The sequence below is a fragment of the Maylandia zebra genome, linkage group LG9 (assembly GCF_041146795.1).
Source record: "Maylandia zebra isolate NMK-2024a linkage group LG9, Mzebra_GT3a, whole genome shotgun sequence".
NCBI classification, from domain to species: Eukaryota; Metazoa; Chordata; class Actinopteri; order Cichliformes; family Cichlidae; genus Maylandia; species Maylandia zebra.
The window spans coordinates 9,855,439-9,874,944 of NC_135175.1; the positions used below are offsets into that span (position 1 = coordinate 9,855,439).

General features: G+C 44.1%; 1 long non-coding RNA gene across 2 annotated transcripts; it reads left to right on the forward strand.

Moving 5' to 3' along the window:
* The first annotated feature begins 8,380 nt into the window (after window positions 1–8,380).
* Window positions 8,381–9,994, forward strand: LOC143420233 (uncharacterized). 2 transcript variants are annotated; one of them, XR_013100066.1, is made up of 3 exons: window positions 8,381–8,426; window positions 9,322–9,433; window positions 9,514–9,994. It is a non-coding gene; the product is annotated as an uncharacterized LOC143420233 (long non-coding RNA). The 2 variants fall into 2 exon arrangements; XR_013100065.1 differs by lacking the exon at window positions 8,381–8,426 and adding an exon at window positions 9,052–9,236.
* The last annotated feature ends 9,512 nt before the right edge of the window (window positions 9,995–19,506 follow it).

The following is a 19,506-nucleotide window of genomic DNA, read 5'->3' on the forward strand; positions in this document are numbered from 1 at the left end:
CAGTTGTTAATGATTCATATGTAGAAACACTTTCATGTGAATAAAAACATTCAAACTGTTATTATTGCAAATTGTGACGTTTGTAAGAATAGAAGCGGTGGCTGATTGTTCTCTAGTGTTTGTGTGTGGATCAGTGTTGTTCAAGTTACTTGGAAAAAAGTAATTAGTTACTTATTACTGATTACTTCTCAAAAAATGTTATATCGTTACATTACTGATTACTTAATTTCAAAAGTAATTATTTACTTATTACTTAGTTACTTTTTGGTACACACCTGAATACTTAATAAAGCAATAGACCTTTCAGCCCAGTTCTATTTTTATGCATAATCCATCATATAAAAATTCAGTCAAATGGAAAAGTCTCTTTTTAAAAATTGTTTTATTATTTTTAATCTCTTAATTTTAGGGAAATCGCATCAAGCAAAAATGTAATTCTATACAACAGTTTTTAAAAAAAAACTATGTGAAAAAATCTATTTTCACCTGTTTAGCAGGAGTGGGGCCGGTGGTCATATCAGTGGGGGATCTGGTGGTTTCTCTGTGAATTTCCGTTCCCATGGTAGCGTGCTAGGTGCTTGTTCAGATTTGAAGTGTAATTTTTCGCAGAGTGTACAACGGACGCTAATGTTTTTGCCACTTTTTACAGAATAACACTTGAAGTAATATAAGTACTTCCACGCTTTTAACGCTGCATGGTCGTACTCTCTCCTGCACTCCATATTACCCATTGTTGATCTACGCACGTCTGCTGTTGCCACGTATATGAACACGCATGATCAGCACAGCGCACCAGGTAGAATCCAGTTTTCAGGCCCCTCTTCTGTGGAATCAGCTTCCAGTTTGGATTCAGGAGACAGACACTATCGCTACTGTTAGGTCTGCACTCGCAGGCTCCACTAGTTCAGAGATTTATCACCATGAACGAATCAAGACGATCAGAGCTCGATCGGTTTTAAACTTGCAAGGGAAGTGTCGGATCAGGATCTTGGAGCTACAAGCTCCTCACATGATCCCAGACAACTCCAAAAATCCAGCGTCCCCAAGCAGGCTTTTATTCAGTGACAATAGTTACACAAACACCCATGGTAAAACCCTATTGTAATAATTTGTGATAAATAAAAGTAGAGTCTGGGGAATATTTGATGAAAGCTTATTGTGATTAATGCTGGGGTGAATTTCAAAGTTGATGTGACGTCTGTTTGAAGTTGGTGTGTTATGTGTGTGAATGTGTTACGTCAGCCAAGAAACGAGATTAGATTAGGACATTTGGATAGGGGATTTTATTCCCACATTGATTAGCAGGGTTGGACTCGGGCACCAGATAATTTAACTGTGGAATCGACAGTGGTGCTTTTAAATTTATTTAAATTATTTAGGACGGGGACGGTAATCCCTAGGAGCGCGGTTGCTCAGCGTGTGGCATCGACTCCTGATCACAGATGCGTGGTCAGGCCTGGCGGCGTCCAGTTAGCCCGAGTGGCGCCCGCGGGACTTCGGGAACCCATTAAAAACCAAGTGGTCAAGGACCACTTCTTTACCGTGCTGTTTGAGTAAAGAGCGGGCCTCAGGCGTGACCATTTCAACGTGGCTGACAGGTAAGCTTTAAGTAAAGCTTAAAGTGGGATATTTAGGACTTCCGGTCAGCATGCGACCCGAATAGACGCAGGAACGAGCTGCTGTGGTGAACTTAACTCCGCTTTGACCAGTTTCACCCCTTCAACTGCCACCTTTAAGTCGCTTACACTCGTAACTACTTTTCTAGTGTTTTGAACACTTTTGACCCTTTCCAATGGCTGCTAAGAGTGCAAAAGCGAACAAAAAGGAGGACGCTAGCTTAACACTGGAGGCTATCACCACGCTGCTCCAGCAGCACCGAGAGTTGGCATCTGAATTTAAGACCTCATTTAACGCCCTCGATTCAAAACTGGACCAGGTACGACAAGCCCAAGAGGAACAGGCCGAGAGAGTTTCATCCTTGGAGCTTGCAACTGAAGACCTGAGCCAACGTGTCGCTGACCTTGAAAACACGTGTGCCGCTCTTCGCGAAGACAACAACCAGCTAAAGAACAAAGTCACTGACCTGGAGAGCCGTAGCAGGCGTCAGAACATCCGCGTCCTTGGACTGCCTGAAGACACTGAAAGTGGGCGCCCCACTCACTTCTTTTCCAACCTTCTCTGTGAGTTATTGGGCAAAGAAATACTTCAGTCTCCACCGGAGCTCGATAGAGCGCACCGCTCCCTCGCAGCGAAGCCGCCCGTGGGACGCCCACCTCGCCCGGTGATCATCCGCCTGCACCGATACCAGATCAAGGACCTCATCATCCGAGAAGCTAGGAGGAGAGGGAAATTCGACTACCGAGGCGTGCCTATCCGAATTGTGGAAGACTACAGCCCCGAGGTCCTCAATCAGCGGGCGCAGTACAAGGACATTATGTCGGAGCTCTACGGGCGAGGCCTGAGGCCGGCTCTCCTCTTCCCAGCACGGCTTCGCATAACGCAGGCCAGAGGCGCCAGAAAGTTTTTCAGCTCCGTGGACCAGGCTCAACAGTACATTGAGAGGCTCCCAAAGGCTCCGGAAGCCCCGTGAAGAATTATTACTGATAAAACAATGGCACCAAATGCAGGTACCAAACATTCCATATAGGTATGGAGGCGCAGTCGGGATCCACGTAAGACGTTGCTTTTCCTCTCCGAGTGTAGCGATGTAGTCTGAGTGCTATAGCACTGAAATGCTGATTATTACTTTAATTTAACTCGATAATCTTATTTTGTTTTCTTTGTTAAATAAGGAGACAACCTCATTGACTTCTACCCGTTGGCTAATGACGTAATACCTGTTGCACGGAGACGGGGAGTTTTGTTATCTACTCGTAGCCTTCTGTCTGTTCTTATTCAATAATTCAGTTATAACGGTAGTACTTATTGAACTACATCATCTTTTTGTGTTTGGTTGTTTGTTTACATACTTGGACTCTGCTTTGAAACACTCCAGCAATTACATTTGGACTTGGTGGCTGATACAGTTTCGAAACTTAACAGTATTATAAGGGGTTTCAGCTTACTATGCTATGGCCACCGGAGCAGTGGTTCGACTGCTTCAATACCTAGGTTATTGGTATCATAGACAGGAGGAGTAACACTCTAAATATGTTAAGTTTGAAGAGCTCGCTGCTTGTTCTTGTTCTTTTTTTTGGCAGCCATTTTCTGTTGTGGGGAGGGTTTGGGGAGGGTAAGGGTCACTGCTTTGAACCTCATACACTGTTCTTTTTTTTAACCTGTTCTGAACTAATTTCCACCCACTGTAAAGTTATTCTGTTCTTATCATCTAAGGCCAGTGTGCATAGTTTCTTTGCTCTACAAATCAGATGAGTCTGAAATTGAACTTTCTAAGCTGGAATGTTAAAGGTCTAAATCATCCAGTCAAGAGACGGAGGGTTTTGTCACATGTTAAACACCGTAACACTGACGTGGCTTTCCTGCAGGAGACCCACGTCAGGGCCTCTGATAATGTCCGTCTCTTCTCCCGTTGGAGGGGCCAGTGTTTTCACTCACTTTTCCAAGCTAGGGCACGTGGGGTCTCTATATTGGTCAGGCAGAACATTCCCTTTGAGGCCCACAATGTCATAGCAGACAAATATGGTAGATATGTCATAGTCATAGTCCTCAACATGAAGAAGAAGGCTTTCAGGAGCAAAGTGAAGGAGGAGATGAAAGCAGCACAGCGGGAGGTGAAACGCTGCCTGAGGGAAGCAAAGGACACCTACAGGAGGAAGGTGGAGCAGAAGTTGGAGAGGAACAATATGAGGGAGGTCTGGAATGGTGTGAAAACCATCACAGGCCACAACACCAAGAAAAGCACAGTGGGGGGGACTGTGGAGAAGGCAAACGAACTCAACAACTTCTTCAACAGGTTTGACCAGCCCACAACCCCCCCACCCTCACCCTCACCTTCACTACAGAGTCCTCTCCCCACTCTCCTGCCTCCCTCGCTTCCCCCCCTTCCTGACACCATGACACCCTTCCTCCAATCCCTCTCTCAGCAGCAAGACATCTCCCCCCCTCCCCTCCTCCCAAACACCTCCCAGTGTCACAGTGGATCAGGTCAGGAGGCAACTGAGGAAGCTTCGCCCCAGAAAGGCAGCAGGCCCAGACAAGGTGTGTCCTAGGATGCTTAAGGCGTGTGCTGCTGAACTTGGGGAGCCGCTACAACGAGTCTTCAACCTCAGTCTGCGACTGGGGAGAGTGCCCGCCCTATGGAAGACATCCTGCATCGTCCCGGTCCCCAAAAAGAACCGGCCCAATGAGCTGAATGACTTCCGACCGGTGGCACTGACGTCACATCTTATGAAGACTCTAGAGCGGCTCTTCCTCAACCTCCTCCGACCACAGGTACAACATGCCCAGGACCCACTACAGTTTGCATACAAGGCGGGTGTCGGAGTGGAGGATGCCATCCTACACAGAGCCCACTCACACCTGGATGGGGGAAAAGGCATGGTCAGGATCCTGTTTCTTGACTTTTCCAGTGCCTTTAATACCATCCGGCCCTGTATGCTTCAGGAAAAACTGAACAGGATGGAGGTGGACCCCTGCCTGGTGGCTTGGATCTCCGACTACCTCACCGACAGACCACAGTACGTCAGGCTGAAGGACATCACGTCTGACACTGTGGTCAGCAGCACAGGAGCACCACAGGGAACTGTGCTGTCCCCTCTTCTCTTCACCCTGTACACCTCTGACTTCTGCTACAACTCTGAATTATGCCACATTCAGAAGTTTGCAGACGACACAGCCATCATGGGGTGTATCTGGGATGATCAGGAAGAGGAGTACAGAAGTCTGGTGAGGAACTTTGTCGCATGGAGTCACACAAACCACCTGCAACTCAACACCTCAAAGACTAAGGAACTGGTTGTGGACTTCGGGAGGTCCAGAGAAGGTCCACTGCCAGTTCAGATAGAGGGGGAGGAGGTGGAGGTGGTCAACAAGTACAAGTACCTCGGGCTGTGGGTGGACAATAAACTGGACTGGTCATGCAACACAGAGCACCTGTATAAAAAAGCCCAAAGCCGACTGTACTTCCTCAGGAGGCTGAGGTCTTTTAACATCTGCAGGAAGCTCCTGAGGATGTTTTACCAGTCGGTGGTTTCTGGAGTACTTTTCTATGCTGTGGTGTGCTGGGGGAGCAACACAGCAAAGAGGGACTCATCCAGGCTGGAGAAACTGATCAGGAAGGCTAGCTCTGTGGTCGGCATGAAGCTGGACACTCTGGTGACAGTGGCAGAGAAAAGGACATTAAAGAAACTGATGGACATTATGAACAATGCTGGGCATCCTCTGCACACGGCCATAAACAATCAGAAGAGTCTGTTCAGTGACAGGTTGCTTCTCCCCAAGACAAGAACTAACAGACTTAAAAACTCCTTTGTCCCACACGCCATCAGACTGTTTAACTCCTCTCTGGAGGGGAGAGGGAGGGGAAACAGGAGGACAAAGGAGGGGGGAACAACTAAGCTGTAGTGCCTCTTCACCTCACTGTACAATACCTTGTGCAATACTTTTTGTAAATAGTCAACAGTGCAATAGACTCAATACTTGAAATGTGCAATTCACTTGTATTTTTATTTTTTACTCCTATTTATTCTATTTATCCCCTTTGTATATTTTATTTATATTTGTCTCTGTATTTATATATGTGTGTGTGTGTGTGTGTGTGTGTGTGTGTGTGTGTGTGTGTGTGTGTGTGTGTGTGTGTGTGTGTGTGTGTGTGTGTGTGTGTGTGTGTATATATATATATAACAATTCTGTAACTGTAACTTCGGTCGTTGCTGTGCTTTTTTTGGAAGTCGAATTTCCCAGAGGAACCCACCCGAGGGATTAATAAAGTTCTATCTTATCTTATCTTATCTTGTCAGTGGGAAACTGTATAACAGTCTTGTTGCTCTAGTAAATGTGTATGCTCCTAATACAGATGACGAGAATTTCTTTAAACAACTATTCTCCTCTTTGCCCGACTTAAATGTCTACTCTCTTTTTCTGGGGGGTGATTTTAACTGCTGGTTAGACCCAGCCCTGGATCGCTCATCCACTAAGAGCAATGTTTTAAGCAAATCTGCATCTGTCATTCATGCCTTTCTATCAGAATATGGAATGTGTGATGTTTGGCGTACTCTAAATCCTCATAAAAGAGATTACTCCTATTTTTCACATGTGCACCATACATATTCAAGAATTGATTACTTTATCATTGACACTAATTGTCTGCAGCAGGTCCACTCCTGTGCCTACCATAGCATAGTTATTTCAGATCACGCCCCTCTTACTTTGTCTCTGTCTCTTCCACATCCTCCTGTTAAAGCTGCACAATGGCGTTTCAACTCGACCCTCCTGTCGGATGAAAATTTTGTAAAGTTTATCCAGGATGAGATACGCTTTTACTTTGCCACCAACTCTTCCCCAGAGACTTCCAGCCTTGTCGTATGGGATGCCTTTAAGGCGTATATCAGAGGCCAGATTATTGCTTATTCGGCAAGAATTAAAAAACAGTCCACCCATGAAAGGAACAAGTTAATGCAACAGATTAAGGAGACTGATGAACAGTATGCTCTCAAACAGAGTCATGAAATATTTAAAAAGCGTGTAGAACTTAAAACAAGACTTGACCTACTCACAACGTACTCGACTGAACGTTTACTCTTACATGACAAATCCAAATTTTATATGCATGGTGACAAACCTGATAAATTACTGGCGAGCCTTCTAAAAGGTTCTCGGGCAAGGCAAAGTATTCTTAAAATTCGACAACAAATTCAAATTCAAATTTTATTTGTCACACACACACAACCATACACAGTATGACATGGGGGTGAAATGCTTGTAGCTGTACAATGCCCGACCATTAAATGACAGAAGAAAAGTTTTACAATATTTACAATTTACTACAAAAATTTACAAATTAACTTAGGAATTTACAGTAAAAATGTGCAAATAGCAGAAGAGATTATAAAGATAAGGATTGTAAATTATAGGAATTATAGGATTATAGGAAATGTGTGGTGGTGCGTGTGGTGACGTGTGTGAGAGTCCAGTCTTATAGTGACGTGTTTGGGAGAGTCCAGTCCTACACCTGGTTCAGGGCCCGAATAGCCTGGGGGAAGAAGCTCCTCCTCATTCTCTCTGTTTTGGCCTTAAGGGAGCGGAAGCGCTTCCCAGACCTCAACAGTGAGAAGAGTCCATTGTTGGGATGGGAGAGGTCCATCATAATCTTCCTAGCTTTGGACTTGCACCGCTTGGTGTAGATGGACAGCAGGTCAGGGAGCTCTGATTGAATGATGCGTTCTGCCGAGCGCACCACCCTTTGCAGATCTCGTCTGTCCTGCTTGGTGCTGTTCCCAAACCAGGTGCAGATGTTTGACGTCAGGACGCTCTCGATGGTGCAGGAGTAGAAGTTCTTGAGCACAAGATGGCAACATAGTCACAGATCATGAAAAAATCAATGAAGTGTTCAGGGATTTTTACTCACAGCTTTACACCTCAGAGTCCCAAACTGACTGTAATGCAATTAATGAGTTTTTAGCTAAACTTAACATTCCTGAAATTCCAACAGAACTTAAAACAAGGCTGGATGAACCCATCTCCCAGTTAGAAGTTTCCTTGGCTATAGCTTCGATGCATTCTGGTAAGTGTCCAGGTCCGGATGGCTTTCCGTCAGAATTTTTCAAACACTTCTCTTCATTACTGTCCACGCAGCTTAGTGCAACCCTCACGGACTGCAAGAAACAAGGATCTCTTCCTCAATCATTCTATGAAGCCTGTATTACACTTATTAAAAAGAAAGGAAAAGATCCGTTGGAATGTGCCTCCTATAGACCCATTTCTCTACTGAACACAGACGCTAAAATATTAGCCAAGATACTTGCCCGTAGACTAGAAATAGTTCTTCCAAAAATTATTTCGAAAGACCAGACAGGCTTCATTAAAGGTCGTCATTCATATTTTAACATAAGGAGGCTATTTAACATAGTCTACTCCAGCTCTACAGACTCTGATGAATGTGTGGTCTCGCTTGACGCTGAAAAGGCCTTTGATCGAGTTGAGTTTGATTATCTCTTTGCAGTCCTTGATAGATTTGGCTTTGGAGCGAAATTTACTTCATGGATCAAATTACTCTATTCTCAACCATCTGCTACAATATGAACTAACCTCCAATTGTCAAAACCCTTCAAACTTCACAGTGGCACACGCCAGGGATGTCCTCTCAGGCCCCTGCTTTTTGATCTGGCCATAGAACCCCTTGCCATTGCGTTCCGCAGTTGCAAAGAGGTACACGGCATTTGGAGAAACAATACAGAACATAAGGTCTCGCTCTATGCAGATGATCTCCTGGGCCCTGTTTCAGGAAGCCGGTTTAGTGGAAAAACTGAGTAAGTATACCCTGAGTTAACGAAAACTCTGGGTTTTCGGTTTCACAAAGCGAGTTCAGCTGAAGCCTGAGTGAGTCACTATGACGACACACGCCGTGAAGCTAACCTGCCCCCTAGCAGGTTTACTACAACTAACCCTGACTGTCTCCGCCCCTTTGTCGGAAACCTGACAGTAGGAAGTGTCGGACATGGCGTGCTCCTTCCTTGAAGAGCCAGTAGATCGTGAAGCCCAAATTCTCCGCAGAGCTCTCCGCCGGGAGAGAGTGATTAGAGCGCGTTTGGACATTTTATCATTTCCTGATGATTGTCTGTGCGAACGTTGCCGTTTCTCAGCACAATCTATAAGTTATTTGAATAACATCCTCAGGCCATATATTACGCATGTGACACATCGCGGACATCCTCTCAGTTCTGTACATATTATTTGTATTGCACTTCGTTTTTTTGCAAACGGGAGCTTTCTGTATAATATTGGTGACGCTGAGCACGTTTCCAAGGCTACCGTCTGTCGGGCAGTCAGGAATGTTACAGTTGCACTGAAACGTCTCCTGTACTCGTTTGTGGTGTTCCCCGGTCATAGACCCACAAGATTTATCAAAGAGGGATGCCACAAAGTTGTAGGTATCAGGATGACCAAAACTTAATTTATGATGTGGTGATACTTGAACTACTACTTAAATTTTACATTTATTTTCAGGGTTCCCAGGCGTGATTGGCTGTATAGATGGCACTCACGTTCCAATCATTGCTCCTTCAGTAAATGAAGGAGACTATGTGAACAGGAAGTCTTTCCACAGCATTAATGTACAGGTACATAGTTCCCTGTAGCATTTCAAACTAACAAATTATTTCATCATAGTAATGGATGCTAATTTGTGTTCTCTGCACTGTGAAGATCATATATGATGCTGCCAACATTATCACAAATGTGGAAGCCAAGTGGCCAGGCTCTGTCCATGACTCACAAATATTCCGTGAATGTACACTGAGCACAAAATTTGGACATGGTGAGTTGAGAATACTTTAAAATATATAAAGACCAATTGCTTCAGGGACATTTGAACTGAAGTGTACCCTTCTGTCTTAGGAGAGTTCACTGGCTACTTGCTTGGTGATAGGGGGTATCCATGTTTACCCTATTTGCTTACCCCTTACCCTGACCCTGAACCGGGCCCACAGCAGCGATATAATCTGGCTCATTGCAGGACAAGAGCCAGAATTGAAATGACTATCGGAATGCTTAAGGCCCGGTTCCAGTGCCTGCAAAGACTCAGGGTCACCCCAGAAAGGGCATGTGACATTATTGTGGCATGTGTGATTCTTCACAACATTGCCACAATTAGAGGAGAACACTGTCCTTCTGAACCAAACATCAGCAGTGATCCAAACCATGAACATCCTGACCCTCCCACGGACATACAAGATGGAAGTGCAGTCAGAGACACCATATGTCACAATCATTTCTTTTGACCCATCACCTCAACATGTTGATAGAAGAATAAACAGATGTTTTGTTCAACTGGCTTTATTGGTCGCCTGTATTTCCTGTACACAAAGTATTAAAAGATGTACACCTCATAAAGTGTCTCTGTTGCTTCCTCCTCTGTAACAGCTGTCAATGTTTCTTCATTATTTTCCTGTAGTAAAGAAATAAACAACATTGCAGTTCTACTGTACACTCATATAATCTGTGGAGTATTACTCACAACTGCATGTTGGTCTGGCTCAACAGGAGGCTGCACCAGATGCAGTACACCATCACCATCAACTGATAGAATATGAGGTTTATACAGGTCACTTATAACTTACAAGGGACCAAATGGCAATTAACAAACATACCAATCACCTTACACTTCATTGTCATTATGCTCTCAAAGACAACCAAGACTGAGGGAAGGCAAAATCAGTCGGAAAATAACTTCACTACAAAATAATTCATTATGGTAAAGAGTTTATCAAATGAATGTGTCGCACTGCAAAGGTGACTGTGAAGAAAGGATGTATGCCCATCATGTATTATTTTGAATTTACCCCTTATGTAGGCACTTGTGTCTTGCGGGGTTATTGACTCAGAGGATGTCCCCGCAGAGATGCCTTCGGCCACAGGGCGCCCACTGTTTTGGCTGAGGGCCAACTGCTCAGCCTCTGTGAGTGGTGGTGGTGGAGGACCCCCACCTGTTTTTCGGGCCTCCGCTTTTTTTCTGTTGGCTATAACGGGCCACATTTGAGCATACAGAGTAAGCAAATATGTACTTGTAATGTGCTCAGATAATTTCAATAAGTGCTTACAGAAAGAAAATTAATGTAGCCTCTAACTGCAATTGATTTACATCGGACAAACAGACCAAGCACTATGGCTCATAATACAATTACACCTCACCTGTTTGGACTATATTTTTATATTTCATTTTTACTTGCTGCCAGGAACGTTTGGGGCCTGTTGGGTTGCACCTGCGCTCACATCACAAAATAAAATGTATAAAATAACAAATAAAATAACATATGATAAAATAACGTGTTAAATGGGTGGAAATCCCTCGATCAATGTTTAAATTAACACTCACGCATTGACTCTGTCGGCTATGTTTTGCCATGCATGCTTTTGCAGCTGTGGCTGTGTTACTTTTTTCCGCGGAATTTGCATGTTATCGGCACATGCTGCCATCAGAATTTCGGCCTCAAGCGCTGTGAAATACATTGACCGCGCCTTCTTTCCCTCCGTCTCCATGGTGACTCGCTTAATCTGTGCTCCGCTTATCAGGGCTTTATGTATCCTCGTCCGCGCGCTTCACTTGGGGTTAAAGCAACTCCGCGTTGACTGAACTAATTGTTATCAGCCTTTCTGAAACCGAATATTCCGAGTTGGACAGTTCGGGGTTACTCAACCCTGCGTATCGTTTTTCACTCTGAGTTTTCTAAACCGGCTTCCTGAAACAGGGCCCTGCTCTTTATTTCTAAGCCCTTAGCCTCACTACCATCTGCATTGAATCTGCTTAGTCAATTTGGTCAGATTTCAGGGTATAAACTGAACCTTAATAAAAGTGAGCTCTTCCCGCTAAGTAGCAAAGCCAGTATGTTAGACTTCACCTGCTTGCCCTTCAGAGTTGAAAGGACAAAAATTACATATTTGGGAATCACAGTGACAAAAAAACATAAAAACCTTTTCACAGAAAATGTGAGTGCATTGCTGAACCAAGTGAAGTGGTCCCTTACCCACTGGACACCACTCTCTATGTCTCTGGTAGGACATATCAATTCAATTAAAATGACCATTCTACCCAAATTTCTATACCTTTTCCAGGCCATACCCATTTTCATTCCCAACACTTTTTTCAATAAGCTGGACTCTGTCATCTCATCTTATCTATGGCAGGGTAAACGCCCAAGGCTCAATAAGATGCATCTTCAAAAATCTAAAATTGAGGGTGGGTTTGCACTTCCCAACTTTCGTTTTTATTATTGGGCTGCTAACATACGATGTTTGGTGTTTTGGTATTTTTACCATAATCGGAGTGGTTGTCCTGACTGGGTCACTATGGAATTGCATAGTGACAACAGTATATCCTTACTAGCTGCACTTTGTTCTCCACTCCCATCCTCTTCATTCAACTTCATTCCCAACCCTGTAGTGGTGCACTCATTAAAAATATGGGGCCAGTTTAGGAAATATTTTAAACTTTGTGACTTCTCCCTCCTCAGTCCCATTGCATCTAACCATTTCTTTAAACCTTCTACCCAGGACGGTGGGTTTGCGGAGTGGCACAGAAGTGGAATAACTTGCTTTAAGGACCTATTCATAGCCAACAAACTAGCATCATTTGAACAACTTGCTAATAAATATATTCTTCCACCATCACACTTTTTCAGATACTTGCAAGTCAGGCACTTTATTTGTTCCCAGATTTCAGGCTCAAGCCCTCCACCAGAGCCTACACTACTAGAAACTATTCTACAACTCAATCCAACCAATAGAGGGCTGATTTCCTTGCTTTACAATAAAATGTTAAATTTGACACATACCTCTTCATCCAAGCTCAAGACACTGTGGGAAGAAGACTTAAACATGACAACCTCTGATGAAACATGGGCCTCTATACTCAAACATGTCAACACTACATCACTATGTGCCCGCCATTGTTTAATCCAGTTCAAAGTGGTGCATAGAGCCCATTTCTCAAAATCCAGATTATCCCGTATCTACCCTGAAATCACTCCATACTGTGACAGATGCAAAACTGCTGAAGCCTCACTGGTCCACATGTACTGGTCTTGTCCCAATCTCACTCAGTTCTGGTCAGAGGTTTTTCGTACCCTGTCCAGAATTCTCAGTGTGACGCTGGCCCCCGGCCCCCTTCTTGCTCTGTTTGGCATCAGTGGGAATGAGGTGCTTCTACCGGCCTCTAAAAAACAGGCATTATCATTCTGTTCCCTGTTGGCCAGAAGGGCAATCCTACTGAGGTGGCGGGACGCTGCCCCTCCCACTCACAAACAGTGGTTATATGACCTCATGGCCTGTCTAAAACTGGAAAAGATAAGACACTCACTTCAGAACTCCACTGGGAAATTTCAAGACATGTGGGGACCCTTCCTTGATGCTTTTCAAAATCTATAAGAATTTTTCAGCGAACTCTCTTAAGTCAGGTGTGGAAATACAGTGTGCGGGTGCAGGCAGTGACCTGGGTGGGAATGAATGGGATTGTTTTGCAGGGATTATGTTACTTTGGGATATATTATACATTTGTTTATATTCTTTTTTTTTCTCTTTCTTTCCCTTTTTTCTTTTTTTTTCTTTTATTTCACAGCCGAAGATACATTTTTGGACTCATTTCACAGCTTAAATGTACTACTTAACCTTAATGTACAGACCACCTGGGTCTGGGTGCAGTTCCCCCCTCCAGGGGCAAGGGTACCTAGACCCGGTTCGTAGAGTACGCTTGGGGAGTGTGATCGTGTGTACAGCGTCTCTTTATGTCTGTCTCCACGTTGGTTGAGTGTGGAGTAAGTGCATATGAGAGCATGAGGGTGGGAATGGATGTTTGTGTCTATATGTCAGGTTGGGTATCAGACGCCACCTCTCTGGGGACATCTCAGGCCCTCCAAGGTTTGGAGGCCTATCTCCACCCACCACCACTTCCCCTGCCAGTGGCGGACTCTCTCAGGTGTCGGTGCGTTGGTGGTTCTTTGTGTCTGGGGGTGGGCGTCCGGGTACACACCGGCTCACTCCTTGGCGGCCGCTTATCGGGGCCTGGAGCCTGGGGCTCGCTCGGGCCACTTCGGAGGTGGGGTGCCCCCGGCCTCTCGGCCTGGGGCTCGGTCACTCAGGCACAGCTGGCTGCCGGCGGAGCTCACGGGCGCGTCACTGCAACTCCCCCTGGCTTCTGCTCCGTGGCTGCTGAGTGAGCCCTCATCTGGGACTCTCCTCAGCTCTTACTGGGACAGTGGCGCGGCTGCCCCTCTGTTGGTCTTCCTTGGTCTGTTGTGTTCTGGGGGCCTCTGGATGTCTGGAGTTTTGTTCTCCTCCATACCTGCTTCATGCCCTGGTGGACGGGGCTGTGGCCCCCCCACACCCTCTAGCAGATCATTACATGGAGAAACCTTTGGAATGCAAGCATGCTGATCCACACAGGTATGCACACAGGTGTACAAACGGATATTCACAGACGCGGACTACAGCTTTCTTGGCTGCTGCCTCAAAGCACATTGTGCGCTGTCTATCTTGCGTGCTGCACAATATCGTTTATTATTTAGTATCTACTGCTAGCTAGTTTATTGTGATGGTGCCTTTTTTTATTTTTGTTGCTCTTTGTTGTTTGCTTTCTCTTCTGGTTTTTTTCTCCATACAGGTGACCCAGGTGTTTTTTTGTTTTTTTTTGTTTGTTTTTTTTCTTTCTTCCCCCCCTTCTCACCGTCTCTTCTCCCCTTTGGTTTTCTTTCTCTCCCTCTCTTTCTTTCATTCTTTCTCCCTGTCCTATCCCCCAGTCATGTCTGTCCCATTTGTAGCAACTGTAAATAAAATAAATTCATAATTATAATAAAGGTCAATCAAATGGACCAATATCGCAAGGCCATGATGATCCACTTGGTAAAATAAATCCGCTTGGCATCTTTCTTGGCCTTAAGACAACAATTCTGATGGCTATAGATCCAAACGGGACACAAAAAAAAAAAAAACCCTTAATGTACAGATCATCTGTAATCCTTCTCTTTTCTTTCTGTCTATATGTATAATATATATGTTGATGTTTATGTGTACAAAAGGAAACCTCTTAATAAAAAAGACATTGTTTAAAAAAAAAGTGGGATACTTAGATGCCGGTTAAGTGGAGCTTCCTGTTAAGCTGCGGGAAGCGCTTATAAATTAACATAAGACTTAGAAATCGGGCCGCTGTCCTGGACAGAGAACGGTCAATTGAACAGCAAGGTGGGCAAACCTGGGCTTAGAGGCTTTTAAATCTGTCGAAAAGGTAGGATGACCGATATCGGAGGCAGAGGAAGTGACGTTGAAAATGTTTGTTTTCTCTTTGATCTTTTAGTAGAATAAGCGGTTATAATGCACACTTTCTTACACATACTGAAAAAGTGCTCATGAAGAGATGATCTGTTGTGAAAGGTGACTTAGAGTGCAGTAAAAGGTCAATGCATGCACGCTTATGGTCACAGATATTACGTAGATTTATTTCTAGGGTAGAGGTGAAACATTTTGCTTTGTCTTTGCTTAGCAAGTAGTGATGCAGAAGGTGTTAAAGATATTCATGCCATGAATAAGTCGACAGGAAACATATGGAGAGTGAGACACCTACAGTGGGGCAAAAAAGTATTTAGTCAGCCACCGATTGTGCAAGTTCCCCCACCTAAAATGATGACAGAGGTCAGTAATTTGCACCAGAGGTACACTTCAACTGTGAGAGACAGAATGTGAAAAAAAAATCCATGAATCCACATGGTAGGATTTGTAAAGAATTTATTCGTAAATCAGGGTGGAAAATAAGTATTTGGTCAATAACAAAAATACAACTCAATACTTTGTAACATAACCTTTGTTGGCAATAACAGAGGTCAAACGTTTACTATAGGTCTTTACCAGGTTTGCACACACAGTAGCTGGTATTTTGGCCCATTCCTCCATGCAGATCTTCTCGAGAGCAGTGATGTTTTGGGGCTGTCGCCGAGCAACACGGACTTTCAACTCCCGCCACAGATTTTCTATGGGGTTGAGGTCTGGAGACTGGCTAGGCCACTCCAGGACTTTCAAATGCTTCTTACGGAGCCACTCCTTTGTTGCCCGTGCGGTGTGTTTTGGATCATTGTCATGTTGGAAGACCCAGCCTCGTTTCATCTTCAAAGTTCTCACTGATGGAAGGAGGTTTTGGCTCAAAATCTCACGATACATGGCCCCATTCATTCTGTCCTTAACACGGATCAGTCGTCCTGTCCCCTTGGCAGAAAAACAGCCCCATAGCATGATGTTTCCACCCCCATGCTTCACAGTAGGTATGGTGTTCTTGGGATGCAACTCAGTATTCTTCTTCCTCCAAACACGACGAGTTGAGTTTATACCAAAAAGTTCTACTTTGGTTTCATCTGACCACATGACATTCTCCCAATCCTCTGCTGTATCATCCATGTGCTCTCTGGCAAACTTCAGACGGGCCTGGACATGCACTGGCTTCAGCAGCGGAACACGTCTGGCACTGCGGGATTTGATTCCCTGCCGTTGTAGTGTGTTACTGATGGTGACCTTTGTTACTTTGGTCCCAGCTCTCTGCAGGTCATTCACCAGGTCCCCCCGTGTGGTTCTGGGATCTTTGCTCACCGTTCTCATGATCATTTTGACCCCACGGGATGAGATCTTGCGTGGAGCCCCAGATCGAGGGAGATTATCAGTGGTCTTGTATGTCTTCCATTTTCTGATGATTGCTCCCACAGTTGATTTTTTCACACCAAGCTGCTTGCCTATTGTAGATTCACTCTTCCCAGTCTGGTGCAGGTCTACAATACTTTTCCTGGTGTCCTTCGAAAGCTCTTTGGTCTTGGCCATGGCGGAGTTTGGAGTCTGACTGTTTGAGGCTGTGGACAGGTGTCTTTTATACAGATGATGAGTTCAAACAGGTGCCATTCATACAGGTAACGAGTGGGGGACAGAAAAGCTTCTTACAGAAGACGTTACAGGTCTGTGAGAGCCAGAGATTTTCCATGTTTGAGGTGACCAAATACTTATTTTCCACCCTGATTTACGAATAAATTCTTTACAAATCCTACCATGTGGATTCATGGATTTTTTTTTCACATTCTGTCTCTCACAGTTGAAGTGTACCTCTGGTGCAAATTACTGACCTCTGTCATCATTTTAGTTGGGGGAACTTGCACAATCGGTGGCTGACTAAATACTTTTTTGCCCCACTGTATTTGAGAGATTCCTTATCTATACTCTGTTTAGGGATGGGTATCGTTTAGGTTTTATCCGATACCGGTACTTTTGAAACTGTGCGGGTGCTTAAATGGTGCTCTAACCGTTGCTTCCTTCTCTCACCCCAACCGGTCGCAGCAGATGGCCCCGCCCCTCCCTGAGCCTGGTTCTGCTGGAGGTTTCTTCCTGTTAAACAGGAGTTTTTCCTTCCCACTGTTGCCAAAGTGCTGCTCATAGGGGGTCATATGATTGTTGGGTTTTTCTCTGTATCTATGAAGCGCCTTGAGGCGACTTTTGTTGTGATTTGGTGCTATATAAATAAAATTGAATTGAATTGAATTGCTTAAAGAATGGAGAACACAAACTTTGTCCAAAAACCTCTTATGTTTTTATTTTTAGCAGTCTCTTTTTTCTGCAAAATGATAACCAAGTTAGCCTTTTCTTTTGATACAACATACCTACTTTGTTTGGAACCGGTGAATAATGGAAAACATGTTTAGCTGTTTGTTTTTTTTGTAAAAAGATAACGGTGTTAGCTTTTTCTGCAGCTACAGGGCATGTATGGTATCACTCTATCAAACAAGAAGACAGTCGCATGTAACTACGACGGTGTTTGCTAGTTCACCTTACATGCATTAATGTAATAACGTGGTTAGCCTACTCAACGTAAATTACACATGAACAACATTAAGCTCCTCACACAGAGAAGAACGGTTGCTGCTGCATCATCATCCGTCTGCTACACTGGCAGGGCTAGGGGCCAGGACTCTCCTCTTCGGGTTTTTGGGGGATGTTGCTAACTCCAGGTCCAATAACAGGCAACCCACCCGCAGCAGATGTGCTCGGTGTGAAGTCTGGCAGCAAGCTATCAAATACGATGCATTTCTCTGCTTTTAAAAAAACGCTATTGCGTTGCCAGGTCTTTCATTGGATTCGAGGTGTTACTTCCTTTGCACAGTATCACAGTATCACCTTAAAGCACTTGTTGCTGCTGAGTTTGCATATTTTCCTGTGAAGTACAGCCAGACTTTTGACCGCTTTGCCTTGGACATTTAATCTGTAGCTCTGCTCTCAAAGAACATACGTACCTGGACCCGCCTACTATCCTCGGAAACGTAAAATGATTGGCTAGAATCCAAAGTGTATGACATCTCAAGAAAAAAAAAAGCCACCCGTATCCGGTATACCCGCACCCAATGTTCCCTCTAATTTTTCATGTGTCTGAGCGAACACAGAAACTCCCTGAGCGATCCCTTGGACCACTGTGAGCAACAGCAGACGTGTGCACTGTGGTGACGCCAGCATTGAATCCATGCAAGTTACATGGTTTATTAAAATAATAAAATTACAGCATTTACATTTATGTTAGACTACTTTTAATTAACTATTTTACCCTACTTACAATGAAAATTTAAAAAAACAAAACAAAAAAATCTTGTTCATGACCTGTGTAGCATGTTAACACTATTGGAAGTAAAAATAACTTGAACTCCAATTTTGAAAACACAAGTTTCTTTTGTTTTTTTTTCATAAAGCTCTGACTTGTATTATGAGTCTGTGGTCTGGGAGAGAGTCTGTAACTCTGTCTGCAAAATACAGTAAATAATGACCAATGTTGGGTAATTAATTATATAGTTACTTCTTCAAAAAAGTAACTGAGTTATGCAAACAACAAAGTTTTTTTGCAGCTGTTTACCTAAAAATGCAGCCAAGGCGTTTTTTTAAATAAACATTTTAAATTATTTAGAGAACAATCATCAAATTGCATCAAATCTGATGCCACACAAATTATTTGTGCCACTCCAAAAATAATTTCTGTCAACTATGAGATGAAGGAGAACAACAGCCTGATACCTGCAGGCCTGACAGCAGCAGATGTGTCACTGCTGTAACACCTGTAACACTCAGCAGTCGCCTCATTGTTCTGACACACACTAAACGTCGCCACGCCGCTTTGCTCGCTAAAACACCGGTGTCGGCACATAAGGACGCTGTCAGAGCCTGTCAACGACATTGATTAGCTGCGTATATACGAATGTGAATCGCATTACTGGCTGGATCCCATACGGGAGCAGCCAGTCACTGACTAACACTGCAAAACAGACTTGTTAAAGTATTGATTTTAATTTCAATTCAGGTTAGATTTTTTTTTTTGTGCGCAATGCAGATTTTCTGTGCGCAGAGACCGTGCCAGCAGTGCGCAATTGTGCACACACACAGCTTCGAGGGAACATTGCCGGTACCCATTCCTAACTCTGTTCCACATGTGTTATGTTTCCTTCAGGATTAGCTAAATAAGAGAGGATTATTTTCCATTTATTAAACTGCATTTAGCTACTCTTTCGTATCACATTTACTTTGGGAATGCACCAATTGGTCCACATCCTGTTTATGCAGGGCCCACTTTTAAACGGTAAATTGCTGAAAATGTAGCCATATATAGCGCTTTTCTGTGTCTTGCACTCCTTTGCATAGATTGAAGCATCTGTGTGTTCCTGTTTTGTTGAGTGTATCTGTCTGTGTGGCTGTTGAAGGCTACTGAGAGTGTGACCTTCACAGTTCACCAGAGGACCATCTATTACATTTGTTAGGTTATGCGTTTTTGATATTATTGCATCCTCACTGGCACACTCAGTCCTTAGTGTGGGCTTACCCTGCTCCATACCTTGTTAA